At 42.0% G+C, this 14,001-nt stretch overlaps 1 protein-coding gene across 11 annotated transcripts in view; it reads left to right on the forward strand.

The window, feature by feature from the left end:
- Positions 1-14,001, forward strand: part of LOC125770566 (uncharacterized) — a 91,164-nt gene that overhangs the window by 17,659 nt on the left and 59,504 nt on the right. The window contains exon 1 of one of the 11 annotated variants that reach the window (XR_007419221.1): positions 2,568-3,117. The exons of 8 other annotated variants lie outside the window; for them this stretch is intronic. The gene's annotated coding sequence lies outside the window, so the exon portion shown is untranslated. 2 more of the 11 variants (XR_007419228.1, XR_007419227.1) reach the window with 2 other exon arrangements.

Consider the following 14,001-nt stretch of genomic DNA (forward strand, 5'->3'; position numbering starts at 1 on the left):
ACGGAGAAATTCTAAAGTTCAAAATTTCAGGGTGAACACAACATCCATTTTCCACTTCATTCAAGTTATTCATCTGGCTTGGCATAGCTCCACTTACACAACAAGTTTTCATTGATTGAGTATTAGTAACATAGGCAAACACTTTCCCATCTATCATACTCATATAAAAATTAAAAGACACTATCACATCATCTGTGCCACTTAAGATTATTTTTAGAGCCAATGTGGTCAAAATTTGATCATTAATTTCTTTTGCACCCTCTAACACTTCTTTTGTTTCTTTGACAAATTGTACTTCAATTGGCCGGTAAAAACGTACACTTTGAGGTAGTTAATTAAGCCAAATTATATTCTCCTCCTTCGTAGCAAATGAAAGGCGGATAGGACTTAACACTGATACAAGCAAATGATAATCAGAAATGATGACGCCTTGTTAAGATGCCGGTTTACCTTTCACTACGCGTTACAGATACAGATTATTCTAATGGAATCATACCTAATATGGAATCATACCTGATATGATTCCCTTAAATCTGTACAAGTACGTGTACAAGGTTCAGAGAGATAGGATCGGCTGAGCGTATCTCTCACTGGTGGCAATGATTAGATACAGCAGATCATCGACGCACGCTACCTATCACCGACAGACAGCTGCTGGCGTATCATGCGTTTCGAGCTGCAGGCGAAAACGCACACCGTCGTGACGCTGCCCATCCACCTGGAGAACCAGCAGTACGTGTTTTACCGAGCGAACGAGAACCTTTCGTGCGCGTTAAACCGGGGAAAATGTACAATGCTGACTCAATTTTTCTTGCTTGCGGCTAACGACGATTTCGCCAAAACGCTCCTTTATCACGACGTACCCATGTACTATCGGTACGGTGAACCGACAGCGCGTCAGTGACAACCGTGGCACGAACTTGGCACCAAGCAGTGGATACGTCGCACCCGTACCTCGCACAAAACGGTAGTTGGATGCATGGTGTCCTGCGGTATGCAGCTCTTCGAGCGCTACTGTTTGCGATTGCTACTGTGCTACCGCAAAGGACCAACACCGTTCGAGAATTTGCGCACTGTTGACGGCACAGTGTATGCAACGTTCCAGCAAGCTGTCATCAGAGAAGGACTGTTGCTAGATGATTCCGACTGGGAACGGGCTCTACAGGAAGCGGCCACATTCCAAATGCCCTCCCAATTTCGCCATTTCTTTGCGCTTATTCTCTCACTTGGGATGCCGCAAGAACCGCGCAAGCTGTGGGATATGTACGCAGAGCTATTGTGTGAAGACTTTCGCTTCCACGATCGCGACCGGTATACATCACAACAGTCCGACCTGAATACGCTGCTGATTGACGTCGAACGTTTTCGTGCGCTGCGCGAAATCGATCGGTTTTTGCGACGTACCATTCCGGCAAAGGATTTAACCACCTTTCCCGATATGCCACAGCTGCAGGATTATGAACACGTTGGAGGGCACCTCAGGAACGATGCGAATGAGGTGAACGAGTTCATCACGACCGAACGGGCTTACGCAGTGAACGATCTCGACGAAACTTTGGCCACCCTACACCTACTCAACGACGAGCAGCGTACAGTGTACGACAAAATTACGGCGGCCATTGATCGAGTTCGGATATCGACGAGCACTACAACGGATACGGATGTGAACACCAACTCAACCGGAATCTATAATGCTGAAGACAATCGCTTTTTCTTCCTGGACGGTCCTGGCGGTACGGGCAAATCTTTCGTGCTGGAAAAAGTCCTCGCATACACGCGACGCCAATCAAACATTGCGCTTGCCACTACGGCGAGTGGAATAGCAGCGCTGTTCCTTAGTGGAGGAAGAACGATCCACTCAACGTTTAAGCTTCCGCTCGACTTAAACCGACACTCCACTTGCAACATCCCAGTACAGTCGAAGCGCGCTGAACTCATCCGCCAGGCAACGCTAATCGTGTGGGACGAAGCATCCATGAGCAGCCAATAAGCGTTGGAAGCAGTCGATCGTACCATTCGGGACATAACGGGCGTGCAGCGACCATTTGGCGGCAAGGTGGTACTGCTGTGCGTTAACATGCTGGTACGCACGGCTCCTAACGCGACTCGAGCCAGCGAGCTGCAGGAATTTGCCAATTTTTTGCTGCGTATCGGAGAAGGGCGACACGATACGTTTGCAGGAGCGGACCCATCGTTGGCAAAAATACCGCACGATATGACTGTACCCCGTACGGCGAACTCGGCTCAGGACATCAATAAGCTGATTGCCCGCATCTACCCAGACATGCAACGGAACTGTCAGGATCCAGATCGATTCTTTTCCGATCGTGCGATCCTGTCTCCTTTTAATGTTGACGTTGCTGCCATTAACAACATTGTGATAGATCAGTTACCCGGGCAGGCAAGGTAGTATCGTTCCGTGGACACATTGCTAAACCCGGAGGAGCATGAACACTTACGGATTCCATCCGAATACCTCAACAATAGCGGCATACCACTGCATCGCTTACGGCAGAAGCGATCGACACCGGTGCTGTTGTTGCGAAACCTCAATTCCGACATGGGACTTTGCAACGGAACGCGTCTTCAGATTGTGGACATGAAGACGCATTGCTTGCACGCCAAGATATTGACGGGAAAGCGGTGAGGAACGGACGTGCTGCTGCTACGCATCTACTGTGACAGCAACGACAAGGGCCAACCGTTCCAAATCCACCGCAAACAGTTCCCACAGGTGCAGGTGTGCTTTGCCATGACCATTAATAAAGCACAAGGACAACCACTGAACCATCTGGGCCTCTATCTGCCAAAGGATGTGTTTGCACACGGCCAGCTGTACGTGGCAGTGTCCCGCGTCACGACACGAGCAAATATAGCTGCGCCGATCGCAAATCCTGAACACGACAATCAAGATGGTGTCTCAACGCGAAACATTGTGTATCGAGAAATCATTGACGATTGAACGTGTTCGGGGATTCAGGTAAGAACATTTGGGAACGAAGAAAAAACAAACTGCATTACTATCTGTTTTGTTTTTATTCATATTACAGATACCATGTGTCCTTCGTGCCTTATTGGTCGAGCTTATTGTTGATGGTTGAACGCATTCGGATGGAGGTAAGGAAAAAGAATGAAAGTATCAAATACAAGCAAGAAGTAATTGTGAACCTTTTTTCCTCATCGATTACAGTTAATAATTTGTTCGCCCTCATCGAGTTTTCGGACGCCCTCAATCATCGGATTCAGACGCATTCGCGTGTTGGTAGGTGAAAAGAAGAAATACAAATCTAAGAAAAAAAAACTTTATATCCTTCCTTTTTATTTCAGCCCGAAAACAAACATAAACTTTGACCAAGTTCATCGATCGAGACTTTCGGATAATTCGGACGCATTCCAATGTAGGTAAGTAGAAAGAGAAGAAATAAGAAATTTAATAACAAAATAACTTACTTTTTTATTAATCCTACTACAGTTATCAAAAATGTCTGTGCCTCATGCCTCACTACATTCAATGATGATGCTGGAACGCGTTCGTATGTTGGTAAGAGAAAAAAGGAACGAAAACCAGTCCGTTTTAAAATATTGCATTACCAAGTAGCTCTAACCTCTCCTACCTACAGGTAATAATTTGACTATTTGTCGACGAACCAGCTTCAACCCAAGGATGAATGGATTCGCCCAATTTATGACGACCCAAATAATAGGTAAGTTATACATTTCTTCACACACAAATAATATGCATACAACATACGCCTAATTTTTTTTGCTTACACAATTTGCTCTTTCCAGGACAACTAATTCAACTTTCTACTCTGATTCAGCTATCACCACATGTTGGAGTGTTTTCTTTTATCAGGTATCATATTTTTTCCTTTTTAATCATTTCACCGTTCTATTCAAAATTTGCAACATATTTACAATTCCATTTTCCATAGCTTTCAGAAGCTGAACGGGACCTTATCGCGGATGCTGCAACGAGCAAGTGGATATTCATCACACATCAAGCATAAAACAGAGGCGAAGACAACTGACATTCATCGTAACCAGTAAAACATAATGTACGTATCGTCGTTATCCATACCTACCATTGGTGTTATTCACTTATTAATTTTTTCTTTTTTTATTTATTTCATGTCGCCGCATCACTTTGGGAGCACGCGAACAAACAACATGCAGCAGCGGTGTCAATCAAGAGCATTAAGTAGCAGCATCGGGACAGACCTCTGGAAACTACATCACGGGACTGTAACTGTTAACGTACGTATGCACATATTGTACGCAACACTATTACACATTTACTAATACACTACTCTGCTTTTAGAGACACCGGGATCGGTATCGGAGTATCATCACAACAATTGCCAAAGATGTCGCAACAAATATATCGTTGGTGCTCACAAGTACCGTATCTTCTTTGTGCGGGTGAACACCAAGGAGTGGATTGATGCAACCGAAATAGAAAGTTCTACACGACAGCATTGCACAAAACATTTTTGCAATTGCGATGTAGGCAAGCGCAAAGTGTAAAATAAGCGTATTATGTAACCTTTTATGCATTGCGCTAAGAAAGTTAGGTTAGATTTTGTTTCACTCTCATTCTAATACATAAGGTTGCAAAACTATTATTTAACTTTAAAGATTCTAACCGTATTTAAACGATAATTTATAATACACACAAAACAACCATTAATTAATTATTAAGTTAACACACTTACCACACGAAACCAAAAGTCACGTCGGACAACGGATAGTTCACGAGAGCTCACATTTATAAAGCAAACGCTTATAAATGTTGATGCTGTTGAGTGACTATCCGGGGTCCGACGTATCTTGGAAGTTTTGTGATGTGTTTTTTTATATGCTTATTATTATATTTTTACGATTTAATAATTGGAGCACATATGGCCGCTTTTATTTTTTTTTTAACGAACAACATCAAATTGCGCTCTCACGCTTACATGTCAATGAAGAAATGGTTGTCGTACTGTGTCAGCTCATACGTTAAAAACTCAATGATGTACGAACACACACAAACAATCAATTTTGTATCTTTAATAATTAAATAATAGTTTTGCAACCTTACTCACTGTTCATTTTAATTTTTTTTCATGTTGAATAGCATTAATTATTAACACAGTTTCAACACTTTACTCTAAAACCCCACATACTACACTAACCGCTAATGCCAATTTATTTATTTAAGAAACAAATAACTTACAGCACTAATTGGTTATTATATTGATATTTATTGTAGCTATTTTGTTTTACATATGATTCGTTATTTTATTTCTACTTTGTTCATTATAAATAACTTATTTTATTTTTTTTACACTGCGTTAATTTTTCAAAAATTAACTGCAACATTGCTCTGCATCGAAAAGGGTGACCATGGCGTTCCGAAAGCATCGAAAGTGCGCTTTTTTTATCAAACCGCTCAGCACACGAAACCAAGAGTCACGTCGGACAACGGATAGTTCACGAGGGCTCACATTTATAATGCAAACCCTTATAAATGTTGATGCTGTTCAGTGACTATCCGGGGTCGACGTGTCTTGGAAGTTGCGTGATGCATCTGTTTTAATAATAGACGTTACATGAGTAAAAACGCATGGTCACCCTTTTTCGTAACTATTTACATTTATTCTTATTTATTTCTTTTTACATTAAATTATATTTTTTTTTACCCAACTTGCATCTAAATTGTACCAGATTTACTCTTTAAATTTAAAACCAATCAGTGTTATAAGTTATTTGTAGACTCAACATTTTCGTTAAACTTTATTTAAAGTTGGAGACATCAAATTTTAAGGTATCGACATTCTATTATTAGTATTAGGATCTTATAGGTAGGCAAAACAAAATCGAGATCACAGTTACCTTTGAAAAAATATTGGTATCTACCGTCGCCCACTACCTGAGGTAATGGAGGTGCCTGGTCCTTATAGACAAGTATTGTAACAATATCTAAAGATATTCGCTTGTATTATAGTTCAGTCGTGTTCAGTAGTTGGATGAAGACTAACTATTGCTAAAGATATTGATATCATTTGCAAAACTTCCAAAACCTCTTTAAACCTTCAACAACATGTGCAAAACTAATATTTAGCGTATGTAATACAGCCTTCTTCTCCAAGCCCTGCACTGTCCTGTCCATCGGAATCAGAACTTAGTTCCTGATGTTGCTGATCATTGGACCGTGTGGTCATACTAGTGCTTGCTAAATTTGTTTCAGTATTTCAGACGCTCTAAAAACCGCATCCAGCAATGTAACGGAGAAATTCTAAAGTTCAAAATTTCAGGATGAACACAACATCCATTTTCCACTTCATTCAAGTTATTCATCTGGCTTGGCATAGCTCCACTTACACAACAAGTTTTCATTGATTGAGTATTAGTAACATAGGCAAACACTTTCCCATCTATCATACTCATATAAAAATTAAAAGACACTATCACATCATCTGTGCCACTTAAGATTATTTTTAGAGCCAATGTGGTCAAAATTTGATCATTAATTTCTTTTGCACCCTCTAACACTTCTTTTGTTTCTTTGACAAATTGTACTTCAATTGGCCGGTAAAAACGTACACTTTGAGGTAGTTAATTAAGCCAAATTATATTCTCCTCCTTCGTAGCAAATGAAAGGCGGATAGGACTTAACACTGATACAAGTAAATGATAATCAGAAATGATGACGCCTTGTTAAGATGCCGGTTTACCTTTCACTACGCGTTACAGATACAGATTATTCTAATGGAATCATACCTAATATGGAATCATACCTGATATGATTCCCTTAAATCTGTACAAGTACGTGTACAAGGTTCAGAGAGATAGGATCGGCTGAGCGTATCTCTCACTGGTGGCAATGATTAGATACAGCAGATCATCGACGCACGCTACCTATCACCGACAGACAGCTGCTGGCGTATCATGCGTTTCGAGCTGCAGGCGAAAACGCACACCGTCGTGACGCTGCCCATCCACCTGGAGAACCAGCAGTACGTGTTTTACCGAGCGAACGAGAACCTTTCGTGCGCGTTAAACCGGGGAAAATGTACAATGCTGACTCAATTTTTCTTGCTTGCGGCTAACGACGATTTCGCCAAAACGCTCCTTTATCACGACGTACCCATGTACTATCGGTACGGTGAACCGACAGCGCGTCAGCGACAACCGTGGCACGAACTTGGCACCAAGCAGTGGATACGTCGCACCCGTACCTCGCACAAAACGGTAGTTGGATGCATGGTGTCCTGCGGTATGCAGCTCTTCGAGCGCTACTGTTTGCGATTGCTACTGTGCTACCGCAAAGGACCAACACCGTTCGAGAATTTGCGCACTGTTGACGGCACAGTGTATGCAACGTTCCAGCAAGCTGTCATCAGAGAAGGACTGTTGCTAGATGATTCCGAGTGGGAACGGGCTCTACAGGAAGCGGCCACATTCCAAATGCCCTCCCAATTTCGCCATTTCTTTGCGCTTATTCTCTCACCACCTTGCTCAAAGGATTTAACCACCTTTCCCGATATGCCATAGCTGCAGGATTATGAACACGTTGGAGAGCACATCAGGAACGATGCGAATGAGGTGAACGAGTTCATCACGACCGAACGGGCTTACGCAGTGAACGATCTCGACGAAACTTTGGCCACCCTACACCTACTCAACGACGAGCAGCGTACAGTGTACGACAAAATTACGGCGGCCATTGATCGAGTTCGGATATCGACGAGCACTACAACGGATACGGATGTGAACACCAACTCAACCGGAATCTATAATGCTGAAGACAATCGCTTTTTCTTCCTGGACGGTCCTGGCGGTACGGGCAAATCTTTCGTGCTGGAAAAAGTCTTCGCATACACGCGACGCCAATCAAACATTGCGCTTGCCACTACGGCGAGTGGAATAGCAGCGCTGTTCCTTAGTGGAGGAAGAACGATCCACTCAACGTTTAAGCTTCCGCTCGACTTAAACCGACACTCCACTTGCAACATCCCAGTACAGTCGAAGCGCGCTGAACTCATCCGCCAGGCAACGCTAATCGTGTGGGACGAAGCATCCATGAGCAGCCAATAAGCGTTGGAAGCAGTCGATCGTACCATTCGGGACATAACGGGCGTGCAGCGACCATTTGGCGGCAAGGTGGTACTGCTGTCCGGTGACTTCCGTCAAATTTTGCCCATCGTACCAAAGGGTAATGATGCACAAATAATCAACGAGTGCATCAAACGGAGCACACTATGGTCCCTCTGCACGACGCTACGGCTGTGCGTTAACATGCTGGTACGCACGGCTCCTAACGCGACTCGAGCCAGCGAGCTGCAGGAATTTGCCAATTTTTTGCTGCGTATCGGAGAAGGGCGACACGATACGTTTGCAGGAGCGGACCCATCGTTGGCAAAAATACCGCACGATATGGCTGTACCCCGTACGGCGAACTCGGCTCAGGACATCAATAAGCTGATTGCCCGCATCTACCCAGACATGCAACGGAACTGTCAGGATCCAGATCGATTCTTTTCCGATCGTGCGATCCTGTCTCCATTTAATGTTGACGTTGCTGCCATTAACAACATTGTGATGGATCAGTTACCCGGGCAGGCAAGGTAGTATCGTTCCGTAGACACGTTGGTAAACCCGGAGGAGCATGAACACTTACGGATTCCATCCGAATACCTCAACAATAGCGGCATACCACTGCATCGCTTACGGCTGAAGCGATCGACACCGGTGCTGTTGTTGCGAAACCTCAATTCCGACATGGGACTTTGCAACGGAACGCGTCTTCAGATTGTGGACATGAAGACGCATTGCTTGCACGCCAAGATATTGACGGGAAAGCGGTGAGGAACGGACGTGCTGCTGCTACGCATCTACTGTGACAGCAACGACAAGGGCCAACCGTTCCAAATCCACCGCAAACAGTTCCCACAGGTGCAGGTGTGCTTTGCCATGACCATTAATAAAGCACAAGGACAACCACTGAACCATCTGGGCCTCTATCTGCCAAAGGATGTGTTTGCACACGGCCAGCTGTACGTGGCAGTGTCCCGCGTCACGACACGAGCAAATATAGCTGCGCCGATCGCAAATCCTGAACACGACAATCAAGATGGTGTCTCAACGCGAAACATTGTGTATCGAGAAATCATTGACGATTGAACGTGTTCGGGGATTCAGGTAAGAACATTTGGGAACGAAGAAAAAACAAACTGCATTACTATCTGTTTTGTTTTTATTCATATTACAGATACCATGTGTCCTTCGTGCCTTATTGGTCGAGCTTATTGTTGATGGTTGAACGCATTCGGATGGAGGTAAGGAAAAAGAATGAAAGTATCAAATACAAGCAAGAAGTAATTGTGAACCTTTTTTCCTCATCGATTACAGTTAATAATTTGTTCGCCCTCATCGAGTTTTCGGACGCCCTCAATCATCGGATTCAGACGCATTCGCGTGTTGGCAGGTGAAAAGAAGAAATACAAATCTAAGAAAAAAAAACTTTATATCCTTCCTTTTTATTTCAGCCCGAAAACAAACATAAACTTTGACCAAGTTCATCGATCGAGACTTTCGGATAATTCGGACGCATTCCAATGTAGGTAAGTAGAAAGAGAAAAAATAAGAAATTTAATAACAAAATAACTAACTTTTTTTATTAATCCTACTACAGTTATCAAAAATGTCTGTGCCTCATGCCTCACTACATTCAATGATGATGCTGGAACGCGTTCGTATGTTGGTAAGTGAAAAAAGGAACGAAAACTAGTCCGTTTTAAAATATTTCATTACCAAGTAGCTCTAACCTCTCCTACCTACAGGTAATAATTTGACTATTTGTCGACGAACCAGCTTCAACCCAAGGATGAATGGATTCGCCCAATTTATGACGACCCAAATAATAGGTAAGTTATACATTTCTTCACACACAAATAATATGCATACAACATACGCCTAATTTTTTTTGCTTACACAATTTGCTCTTTCCAGGACAACTAATTCAACTTTCTACTCTGATTCAGCTATCACCACATGTTGGAGTGTTTTCTTTTATCAGGTATCATATTTTTTCCTTTTTAATCATTTCACCGTTCTATTCAAAATTTGCAACATATTTACAATTCCATTTTCCATAGCTTTCAGAAGCTGAACGGGACCTTATCGCGGATGCTGCAACGAGCAAGTGGATATTCATCACACATCAAGCATAAAACAGAGGCGAAGACAACTGACATTCATCGTAACCAGTAAAACATAATGTACGTATCGTCGTTATCCATACCTACCATTGGTGTTATTCACTTATTAATTTTTTCTTTTTTTTTATTTATTTCATGTCGCCGCATCACTTTGGGAGCACGCGAACAAACAACATGCAGCAGCGGTGTCAATCAAGAGCATCAAGTAGCAGCATCGGGACAGACCTCTGGAAACTACATCACGGGACTGTGACTGTTAACGTACGTATGCACATATTGTACGCAACACTATTACACATTTACTAATACACTACTCTGCTTTTAGAGACACCGGGATCGGTATCGGAGTATCATCACAACAATTGCCAAAGATGTCGCAACAAATATATCGTTGGTGCTCACAAGTACCGTATCTTCTTTGTGCGGGTGAACACCAAGGAGCGGATTGATGCAACCGAAACAGAAAGTTCTACACGACAGCATTGCACAAAACATTTTTGCAATTGCGATGTAGCCAAGCGCAAAGTGTAAAATAAGCGTATTATGTAACCTTTTATGCATTGCGCTAAGAAAGTTAGGTTAGATTTTGTTTCACTCTCATTCTAATACATAAGGTTGCAAAACTATTATTTAACTTTAAAGATTCTAACCGTATTTAAACGATAATTTATAATACACACAAAACAACCATTAATTAATTATTAAGTTAACACACTTACCACACGAAACCAAAAGTCACGTCGGACAACGGATAGTTCACGAGAGCTCACATTTATAAAGCAAACGCTTATAAATGTTGATGCTGTTGAGTGACTATCCGGGGTCCGACGTATCTTGGAAGTTTTGTGATGTGTTTTTTTATATGCTTATTATTATATTTTTACGATTTAATAATTGGAGCACATATGGCCGCTTTTATTTTTTTTTTAACGAACAACATCAAATTGCGCTCTCACGCTTACATGTCAATGAAGAAATGGTTGTCGTACTGTGTCAGCTCATACGTTAAAAACTCAATGATGTACGAACACACACAAACAATCAATTTTGTATCTTTAATAATTAAATAATAGTTTTGCAACCTTACTCACTGTTCATTTTAATTTTTTTTCATGTTGAATAGCATTAATTATTAACACAGTTTCAACACTTTACTCTAAAACCCCACATACTACACTAACCGCTAATGCCAATTTATTTATTTAAGAAACAAATAACTTACAGCACTAATTGGTTATTATATTGATATTTATTGTAGCTATTTTGTTTTACATATGATTCGTTATTTTATTTCTACTTTGTTCATTATAAATAACTTATTTTATTTTTTTTACACTGCGTTAATTTTTCAAAAATTAACTGCAACATTGCTCTGCATCGAAAAGGGTGACCATGGCGTTCCGAAAGCATCGAAAGTGCGCTTTTTTTATCAAACCGCTCAGCACACGAAACCAAGAGTCACGTCGGACAACGGATAGTTCACGAGGGCTCACATTTATAATGCAAACCCTTATAAATGTTGATGCTGTTCAGTGACTATCCGGGGTCGACGTGTCTTGGAAGTTGCGTGATGCATCTGTTTTAATAATAGACGTTACATGAGTAAAAACGCATGGTCACCCTTTTTCGTAACTATTTACATTTATTCTTATTTATTTCTTTTTACATTAAATTATATTTTTTTTTACCCAACTTGCATCTAAATTGTACCAGATTTACTCTTTAAATTTAAAACCAATCAGTGTTATAAGTTATTTGTAGACTCAACATTTTCGTTAAACTTTATTTAAAGTTGGAGACATCAAATTTTAAGGTATCGACATTCTATTATTAGTATTAGGATCTTATAGGTAGGCAAAACAAAATCGAGATCACAGTTACCTTTGAAAAAATATTGGTATCTACCGTCGCCCACTACCTGAGGTAATGGAGGTGCCTGGTCCTTATAGACAAGTATTGTAACAATATCTAAAGATATTCGCTTGTATTATAGTTCAGTCGTGTTCAGTAGTTGGATGAAGACTAACTATTGCTAAAGATATTGATATCATTTGCAAAACTTCCAAAACCTCTTTAAACCTTCAACAACATGTGCAAAACTAATATTTAGCGTATGTAATACAGCCTTCTCCTCCAAGCCCTGCACTGTCCTGTCCATCGGAATCAGAACTTAGTTCCTGATGTTGCTGATCATTGGACCGTGTGGTCATACTAGTGCTTGCTAAATTTGTTTCAGTATTTCAGACGCTCTAAAAACCGCATCCAGCAATGTAACGGAGAAATTCTAAAGTTCAAAATTTCAGGGTGAACACAACATCCATTTTCCACTTCATTCAAGTTATTCATCTGGCTTGGCATAGCTCCACTTACACAACAAGTTTTCATTGATTGAGTATTAGTAACATAGGCAAACACTTTCCCATCTATCATACTCATATAAAAATTAAAAGACACTATCACATCATCTGTGCCACTTAAGATTATTTTTAGAGCCAATGTGGTCAAAATTTGATCATTAATTTCTTTTGCACCCTCTAACACTTCTTTTGTTTCTTTGACAAATTGTACTTCAATTGGCCGGTAAAAACGTACACTTTGAGGTAGTTAATTAAGCCAAATTATATTCTCCTCCTTCGTAGCAAATGAAAGGCGGATAGGACTTAACACTGATACAAGCAAATGATAATCAGAAATGATGACGCCTTGTTAAGATGCCGGTTTACCTTTCACTACGCGTTACAGATACAGATTATTCTAATGGAATCATACCTAATATGGAATCATACCTGATATGATTCCCTTAAATCTGTACAAGTACGTGTACAAGGTTCAGAGAGATAGGATCGGCTGAGCGTATCTCTCACTGGTGGCAATGATTAGATACAGCAGATCATCGACGCACGCTACCTATCACCGACAGACAGCTGCTGGCGTATCATGCGTTTCGAGCTGCAGGCGAAAACGCACACCGTCGTGACGCTGCCCATCCACCTGGAGAACCAGCAGTACGTGTTTTACCGAGCGAACGAGAACCTTTCGTGCGCGTTAAACCGGGGAAAATGTACAATGCTGACTCAATTTTTCTTGCTTGCGGCTAACGACGATTTCGCCAAAACGCTCCTTTATCACGACGTACCCATGTACTATCGGTACGGTGAACCGACAGCGCGTCAGTGACAACCGTGGCACGAACTTGGCACCAAGCAGTGGATACGTCGCACCCGTACCTCGCACAAAACGGTAGTTGGATGCATGGTGTCCTGCGGTATGCAGCTCTTCGAGCGCTACTGTTTGCGATTGCTACTGTGCTACCGCAAAGGACCAACACCGTTCGAGAATTTGCGCACTGTTGACGGCACAGTGTATGCAACGTTCCAGCAAGCTGTCATCAGAGAAGGACTGTTGCTAGATGATTCCGACTGGGAACGGGCTCTACAGGAAGCGGCCACATTCCAAATGCCCTCCCAATTTCGCCATTTCTTTGCGCTTATTCTCTCACTTGGGATGCCGCAAGAACCGCGCAAGCTGTGGGATATGTACGCAGAGCTATTGTGTGAAGACTTTCGCTTCCACGATCGCGACCGGTATACATCACAACAGTCCGACCTGAATACGCTGCTGATTGACGTCGAACGTTTTCGTGCGCTGCGCGAAATCGATCGGTTTTTGCGACGTACCATTCCGGCAAAGGATTTAACCACCTTTCCCGATATGCCACAGCTGCAGGATTATGAACACGTTGGAGGGCACCTCAGGAACGATGCGAATGAGGTGAACGAGTTCATCACGACCGAAC

This window comes from Anopheles funestus, chromosome X (genome assembly GCF_943734845.2).
Source record: "Anopheles funestus chromosome X, idAnoFuneDA-416_04, whole genome shotgun sequence".
Taxonomy (NCBI): domain Eukaryota; kingdom Metazoa; phylum Arthropoda; class Insecta; order Diptera; family Culicidae; genus Anopheles; species Anopheles funestus.